The sequence below is a fragment of the Ascaphus truei genome, chromosome 18 (genome assembly GCF_040206685.1).
Source record: "Ascaphus truei isolate aAscTru1 chromosome 18, aAscTru1.hap1, whole genome shotgun sequence".
In the NCBI taxonomy this organism is placed as follows: domain Eukaryota; kingdom Metazoa; phylum Chordata; class Amphibia; order Anura; family Ascaphidae; genus Ascaphus; species Ascaphus truei.
Window position 1 is genome coordinate 39,967,210 of NC_134500.1, and position 8,473 is coordinate 39,975,682.

At 33.1% G+C, this 8,473-nt stretch overlaps 2 non-coding genes across 2 annotated transcripts; both read right to left on the minus strand.

The window, feature by feature from the left end:
* Positions 1-264: 264 nt before the first annotated feature.
* On the minus strand, positions 265-337 carry TRNAV-CAC (transfer RNA valine (anticodon CAC)). Its single transcript has one exon. It is a non-coding gene; the product is annotated as a tRNA-Val (tRNA).
* A 5,321-nt stretch (positions 338-5,658) lies between these two features.
* TRNAV-CAC (transfer RNA valine (anticodon CAC)) lies at positions 5,659-5,731 on the minus strand. The gene has a single exon. It is a non-coding gene; the product is annotated as a tRNA-Val (tRNA).
* Positions 5,732-8,473: the final 2,742 nt, after the last annotated feature.

The following is an 8,473-nucleotide window of genomic DNA, read 5'->3' on the forward strand; positions in this document are numbered from 1 at the left end:
AGCTTTTCTGTCCGCAAGAAAGCACATCAGATTCATTTGTGTGTGCTCGAAACCTTCCTTAAATTGAGCTTACGTTTTCTGTTTAATAATATATTTCAAACAGTACACTTGAACAAAAAAGAATCTTACTCTATTTGTTAAAGAAAAAATTGTCTGAAAGGATACTAAAATCATATCCAATATTTCTGGATTCAAGATTTCCGTTGCCGTCACAATATCTTGTTTGAAAACGTACATTTATGCATAAAAGACAAGACAACTACATAATTCCACTGGGTTTTGAACCCAGGACCTTCTGCGTGTGAAGCAGACGTGATAACCACTACACTATGGAACTCTTAAAAATTGTTTCTGAATCAGCTTTTCTGTCCGCAAGAAAGCACATCAGATTCATTTGTGTGTGCTCGAAATCTTGCTTAAATTGAGCTAACGTTTTCTGTTTAATAATATATATTTCAAAAAGTACAATTGAACAAACAAGAATCTTACTCTATTTGGTAAAGAAAATATTGTATGAAAGGATTCTAAAACTATAACCAATATTTCTGGATTCAGGATTTCTGTTGCCGTCACAATATCTTGTTTGAAAACGTACATTTATGCATAAAAGACAAGACAACTACATAGTTCCACTGTGTTTTGAACAACGGACCTTCTGCGTGTTAAACAGATGTGATAACCACTACACTATGGAACTCTTAAAAATGTTTTCTGAAACAGCTTTTCTGGCCGCAAGAAAGCACATCAGATTCATTTGTGTGTGCTCGAAATCTTGCTTAAATTGAGCTTACGTTTTCTGTTTAATAATATAAATTTCAAGAAGTACACTTGAACAAACAAGAATCTTACTCTATTTGGTAAAGATAAAATTGTCTGAAAGGATTCTAAAACCATAACCAATATTTCTGGATTCAAGATTTCTGTTGCCGTCACAATATCTTGATTGAAAACGTACATTTATGCATAAAAGAATAGACAACTACATAGTTCCACTGTGTTTTGAACAATGGACCTTCTGCGTGTGAAGCAGACGTGATAACCACTACACTATGGAACTCTTAAAATTGTTTCCTGAAACAGCTTTTCTGTCCGCAAGAAAGCACATCAGATTAATTTGTGTGTGCTCGAAACCTTGCTTAAATTGAGCTTACGTTTTCTGTTTAATAATATATTTCAAACAGTACACTTGAACAATCAAGAATCTTACTCTATTTGATAAAGAAAAAATTGTCTGAAAGGATACTAAAACCATATCCAATATTTCTGGATTCAAGATTTCCGTTGCCGTCTCAATATCTTGATTGAAAACGTACATTTATGCATAAAAGACAAGACAACTACATAGTTCCACTGAGTTTTGAACCCAGGACCATCTGCGTGTGAAGCAGATGAGCTAACCACTACACTATGGAACTCTTAAAAATGTTTCCTGAAACAGCTTTTCTGTCCGCAAGAAAGCACATCAGATTCATTTGTGTGTGCTCAAAATCATGCTTAAATTGAGCTTACGTTTTCTGTTTAATAATATATATTTCAAAAAGTACACTTGAACAAACAAGAATCTCACTATTTTTGGTAAAGAAAAAATTGTCTGAAAGGATACTAAAACCATAACCAATATTTCTGGATTCAAGATTTCCGTTGCCGTCACAATATCTTGTTTTCGAAAACGTTCATTTATGCATAAAAGACCAGACAACTACATAGTTCTAGTGTGTTTTGAACAACGGACCTTCTGCGTGTTAAGCAGATGTGATAACCACTACACTATGGAACTCTTAAAATTGTTTCCTGAAACAGCTTTTCTGTCCGCAAGAAAGCACATCAGATTCATTTGTGTGTGCTCGAAATCTTGCTTAAATTGAGCTTACGTTTTCTGTTTAATAATATATATTTCAAGAAGTACACTTGAACAAACAAGAATCTTACTCTATTTGGTAAAGAAAAAATTGTCTGAAAGGATACTAAAACCATATCCAATATTTCTGGATTCAAGATTTCCGTTGCCCTCACAATATCTTGTTTGAAAACATATATTTATGCATAAAAGACCAGACAACTACATGGTTCTAATGGGTTTTGAACAACGGACCTTCTGCGTGGTAAGCAGATGAGCTAACCACTACACTATGGAACTCTTAAACATGTTTTCTGAAACAGCTTTTCTGTCCGCAACAAAGCACATCAGATTAATTTATGTGTGCTCAAAATCATGCTTAAATTGAGCTAACGTTTTCTGTTTAATAAAATATATTTCAAAAAGTAAACTTGAACAAACAAGTATATTACTCTATTTGGTAAAGATAAAATTGTCTGAAAGGATTCTAAAACCATAACCAATATTTCTGGATTCAAGATTTCTGTTGCCGTAATAATATCTTGTTGGAAAACGTACATTTATGCATAAAAGACAAGACAACTACATAGTTCCACTGGGTTTTGAACCCAGGACCATCTGCGTGTGAAGCAGATGAGCTAACCACTACACTATGGAACTCTTAAAAATGTTTCCTGAAACAGCTTTTCTGTCCGCAAGAAAGCACATCAGATTAATTTGTGTGTGCTTGAAATCTTGCTTAAATTGAGCTTACGTTTTCTGTTTAATAATATATATTTCAAAAAGTACAATTGAACAAACAAGAATCTTACTCTATTTGGTAAAGAAAATATTGTATGAAAGGATTCTAAAACTATAACCAATATTTCTGGATTCAGGATTTCTGTTGCCGTCACAATATCTTGTTTGAAAACGTATATTTATGCATAAAAGACAAGACAACTACATAATTCCACTGGGTTTTGAACCCAGGAGCTTCTGCGTGTGAAGCAGACGTGATAACCACTACACTATGCAACTCTTAAAAATGTTTCCTGAAACAGCTTTTCTGTCCGCAAGAAAGCACATCAGATTCATTTGTGTGTGATCAAAATCATGCTTAAATTGAGCTAACGTTTTCTGTTTAATAAAATATATTTCAAAAAGTAAACTTGAACAAACAAGAATATTACTCTATTTGGTAAAGATAAAATTGTCTGTAAGGATTCTAAAACCATAACCAATATTTCTGGATTCAAGATTTCTGTTGCCGTCACAATATCTTGTTTGAAAACGTATATTTATGCATAGAAGACCAGACAACTACATAGTTCCACTGTGTTTTGAACAACGGATCTTCTGCGTGTTAAGCAGATGTGATAACCACTACACTATGGAACTCTTAAAATTGTTTCCTGAAACAGTTTTCTGTCCGCAAGAAAGCACATCAGATTCATTTGTGTGTGCTCGAAACCTTCCTTAAATTGAGCTTACGTTTTCTGTTTAATAATATATTTCAAACGGTACACTTGAACAAAAAAGAATCTTACTCTATTTGGTAAAGAAAAAATTGTCTGAAAGGATACTAAAACCATATCCAATATTTCTGGATTCAAGATTTCCGTTGCCCTCACAATATCTTGTTTGAAAACATATATTTATGCATAAAAGACCAGACAACTACATGGTTCTAATGGGTTTTGAACAACGGACCTTCTGCGTGGTAAGCAGATGAGCTAACCACTACACTATGGAACTCTTAAACATGTTTTCTGAAACAGCTTTTCTGTCCGCAACAAAGCACATCAGATTAATTTATGTGTGCTCAAAATCATGCTTAAATTGAGCTAACGTTTTCTGTTTAATAAAATATATTTCAAAAAGTAAACTTGAACAAACAAGTATATTACTCTATTTGGTAAAGATAAAATTGTCTGAAAGGATTCTAAAATCATAACCAATATTTCTGGATTCAAGATTTCTGTTGCCGTAATAATATCTTGTTGGAAAACGTACATTTATGCATAAAAGACAAGACAACTACATAGTTCCACTGGGTTTTGAACCCAGGACCATCTGCGTGTGAAGCAGATGAGCTAACCACTACACTATGGAACTCTTAAAAATGTTTCCTGAAACAGCTTTTCTGTCCGCAAGAAAGCACATCAGATTAATTTGTGTGTGCTTGAAATCTTGCTTAAATTGAGCTTACGTTTTCTGTTTAATAATATATATTTCAAAAAGTACAATTGAACAAACAAGAATCTTACTCTATTTGGTAAAGAAAATATTGTATGAAAGGATTCTAAAACTATAACCAATATTTCTGGATTCAGGATTTCTGTTGCCGTCACAATATCTTGTTTGAAAACGTATATTTATGCATAAAAGACAAGACAACTACATAATTCCACTGGGTTTTGAACCCAGGAGCTTCTGCGTGTGAAGCAGACGTGATAACCACTACACTATGCAACTCTTAAAAATGTTTCCTGAAACAGCTTTTCTGTCCGCAAGAAAGCACATCAGATTCATTTGTGTGTGATCAAAATCATGCTTAAATTGAGCTAACGTTTTCTGTTTAATAAAATATATTTCAAAAAGTAAACTTGAACAAACAAGAATATTACTCTATTTGGTAAAGATAAAATTGTCTGTAAGGATTCTAAAACCATAACCAATATTTCTGGATTCAAGATTTCTGTTGCCGTCACAATATCTTGTTTGAAAACGTATATTTATGCATAGAAGACCAGACAACTACATAGTTCCACTGTGTTTTGAACAACGGATCTTCTGCGTGTTAAGCAGATGTGATAACCACTACACTATGGAACTCTTAAAAATGTTTTCTGAATCAGCTTTTTTGTCCGCAAGAAAGCACATCAGATTAATTTGTGTGTGCTCGAAATCTTGCTTAAATTGAGCTTACGTTTTCTATTTAATAATATATATTTCAAGAAGTACACTTGAACAAATAAGAATCTTACTCTATTTGGTAAAGAAAAAATTGTCTGAAAGGATACTAAAACCATATCCAATATTTCTGGATTCAAGATTTCCGTTGCCCTCACAATATCTTGTTTGAAAACATATATTTATGCATAAAAACCAGACAACTACATGGTTCTAATGGGTTTTGAACAACGGACCTTCTGCGTGTTAAGCAGATGTGATAACCACTACACTATGGAACTCTTAAAAATGTTTTCTGAAACAGCTTTTCTGTCCGCAAGAAAGCACATCAGATTAATTTGTGTGTGCTCAAAATCATGCTTAAATTGAGCTAACGTTTTCTGTTTAATAAAATATATTTCAAAAAGTAAACTTGAACAAACAAGAATATTACTCTATTTGGTAAAGATAAAATTGTCTGTAAGGATTCTAAAACCATAACCAATATTTCTGGATTCAAGATTTCTGTTGCCGTCACAATATTTTGTTTGAAAACGTATATTTATGCATAGAAGACCAGACAACTACATAGTTCCACTGTGTTTTGAACAACGGATCTTCTGCGTGTTAAGCAGATGTGATAACCACTACACTATGGAACTCTTAAAATTGTTTCCTGAAACAGCTTTTCTGTCCGCAAGAAAGCACATCAGATTCATTTGTGTGTGCTCGAAACCTTCCTTAAATTGAGCTTACGTTTTCTGTTTAATAATATATTTCAAACAGTACACTTGAACAAAAAAGAATCTTACTCTATTTGTTAAAGAAAAAATTGTCTGAAAGGATACTAAAATCATATCCAATATTTCTGGATTCAAGATTTCCGTTGCCGTCACAATATCTTGTTTGAAAACGTACATTTATGCATAAAAGACAAGACAACTACATAATTCCACTGGGTTTTGAACCCAGGACCTTCTGCGTGTGAAGCAGACGTGATAACCACTACACTATGGAACTCTTAAAAATTGTTTCTGAATCAGCTTTTCTGTCCGCAAGAAAGCACATCAGATTCATTTGTGTGTGCTCGAAATCTTGCTTAAATTGAGCTAACGTTTTCTGTTTAATAATATATATTTCAAAAAGTACAATTGAACAAACAAGAATCTTACTCTATTTGGTAAAGAAAATATTGTATGAAAGGATTCTAAAACTATAACCAATATTTCTGGATTCAGGATTTCTGTTGCCGTCACAATATCTTGTTTGAAAACGTACATTTATGCATAAAAGACAAGACAACTACATAGTTCCACTGTGTTTTGAACAACGGACCTTCTGCGTGTTAAACAGATGTGATAACCACTACACTATGGAACTCTTAAAAATGTTTTCTGAAACAGCTTTTCTGGCCGCAAGAAAGCACATCAGATTCATTTGTGTGTGCTCGAAATCTTGCTTAAATTGAGCTTACGTTTTCTGTTTAATAATATAAATTTCAAGAAGTACACTTGAACAAACAAGAATCTTACTCTATTTGGTAAAGATAAAATTGTCTGAAAGGATTCTAAAACCATAACCAATATTTCTGGATTCAAGATTTCTGTTGCCGTCACAATATCTTGATTGAAAACGTACATTTATGCATAAAAGAATAGACAACTACATAGTTCCACTGTGTTTTGAACAATGGACCTTCTGCGTGTGAAGCAGACGTGATAACCACTACACTATGGAACTCTTAAAATTGTTTCCTGAAACAGCTTTTCTGTCCGCAAGAAAGCACATCAGATTAATTTGTGTGTGCTCGAAACCTTGCTTAAATTGAGCTTACGTTTTCTGTTTAATAATATATTTCAAACAGTACACTTGAACAATCAAGAATCTTACTCTATTTGATAAAGAAAAAATTGTCTGAAAGGATACTAAAACCATATCCAATATTTCTGGATTCAAGATTTCCGTTGCCGTCTCAATATCTTGATTGAAAACGTACATTTATGCATAAAAGACAAGACAACTACATAGTTCCACTGAGTTTTGAACCCAGGACCATCTGCGTGTGAAGCAGATGAGCTAACCACTACACTATGGAACTCTTAAAAATGTTTCCTGAAACAGCTTTTCTATCCGCAAGAAAGCACATCAGATTCATTTGTGTGTGCTCAAAATCATGCTTAAATTGAGCTTACGTTTTCTGTTTAATAATATATATTTCAAAAAGTACACTTGAACAAACAAGAATCTCACTATTTTTGGTAAAGAAAAAATTGTCTGAAAGGATACTAAAACCATAACCAATATTTCTGGATTCAAGATTTCCGTTGCCGTCACAATATCTTGTTTTCGAAAACGTTCATTTATGCATAAAAGACCAGACAACTACATAGTTCTAGTGTGTTTTGAACAACGGACCTTCTGCGTGTTAAGCAGATGTGATAACCACTACACTATGGAACTCTTAAAATTGTTTCCTGAAACAGCTTTTCTGTCCGCAAGAAAGCACATCAGATTCATTTGTGTGTGCTCGAAATCTTGCTTAAATTGAGCTTACGTTTTCTGTTTAATAATATATATTTCAAGAAGTACACTTGAACAAACAAGAATCTTACTCTATTTGGTAAAGAAAAAATTGTCTGAAAGGATACTAAAACCATATCCAATATTTCTGGATTCAAGATTTCCGTTGCCCTCACAATATCTTGTTTGAAAACATATATTTATGCATAAAAGACCAGACAACTACATGGTTCTAATGGGTTTTGAACAACGGACCTTCTGCGTGGTAAGCAGATAAGCTAACCACTACACTATGGAACTCTTAAACATGTTTTCTGAAACAGCTTTTCTGTCCGCAACAAAGCACATCAGATTAATTTATGTGTGCTCAAAATCATGCTTAAATTGAGCTAACGTTTTCTGTTTAATAAAATATATTTCAAAAAGTAAACTTGAACAAACAAGTATATTACTCTATTTGGTAAAGATAAAATTGTCTGAAAGGATTCTAAAACCATAACCAATATTTCTGGATTCAAGATTTCTGTTGCCGTCATAATATCTTGTTGGAAAACGTACATTTATGCATAAAAGACAAGACAACTACATAGTTCCACTGGGTTTTGAACCCAGGACCATCTGCGTGTGAAGCAGATGAGCTAACCACTACACTATGGAACTCTTAAAAATGTTTCCTGAAACAGCTTTTCTGTCCGCAAGAAAGCACATCAGATTAATTTGTGTGTGCTTGAAATCTTGCTTAAATTGAGCTTACGTTTTCTGTTTAATAATATATATTTCAAAAAGTACAATTGAACAAACAAGAATCTTACTCTATTTGGTAAAGAAAATATTGTATGAAAGGATTCTAAAACTATAACCAATATTTCTGGATTCAGGATTTCTGTTGCCGTCACAATATCTTGTTTGAAAACGTATATTTATGCATAAAAGACAAGACAACTACATAATTCCACTGGGTTTTGAACCCAGGAGCTTCTGCGTGTGAAGCAGACGTGATAACCACTACACTATGCAACTCTTAAAAATGTTTCCTGAAACAGCTTTTCTGTCCGCAAGAAAGCACATCAGATTCATTTGTGTGTGATCAAAATCATGCTTAAATTGAGCTAACGTTTTCTGTTTAATAAAATATATTTCAAAAAGTAAACTTGAACAAACAAGAATATTACTCTATTTGGTAAAGATAAAATTGTCTGTAAGGATTCTAAAACCATAACCAATATTTCTGGATTCAAGATT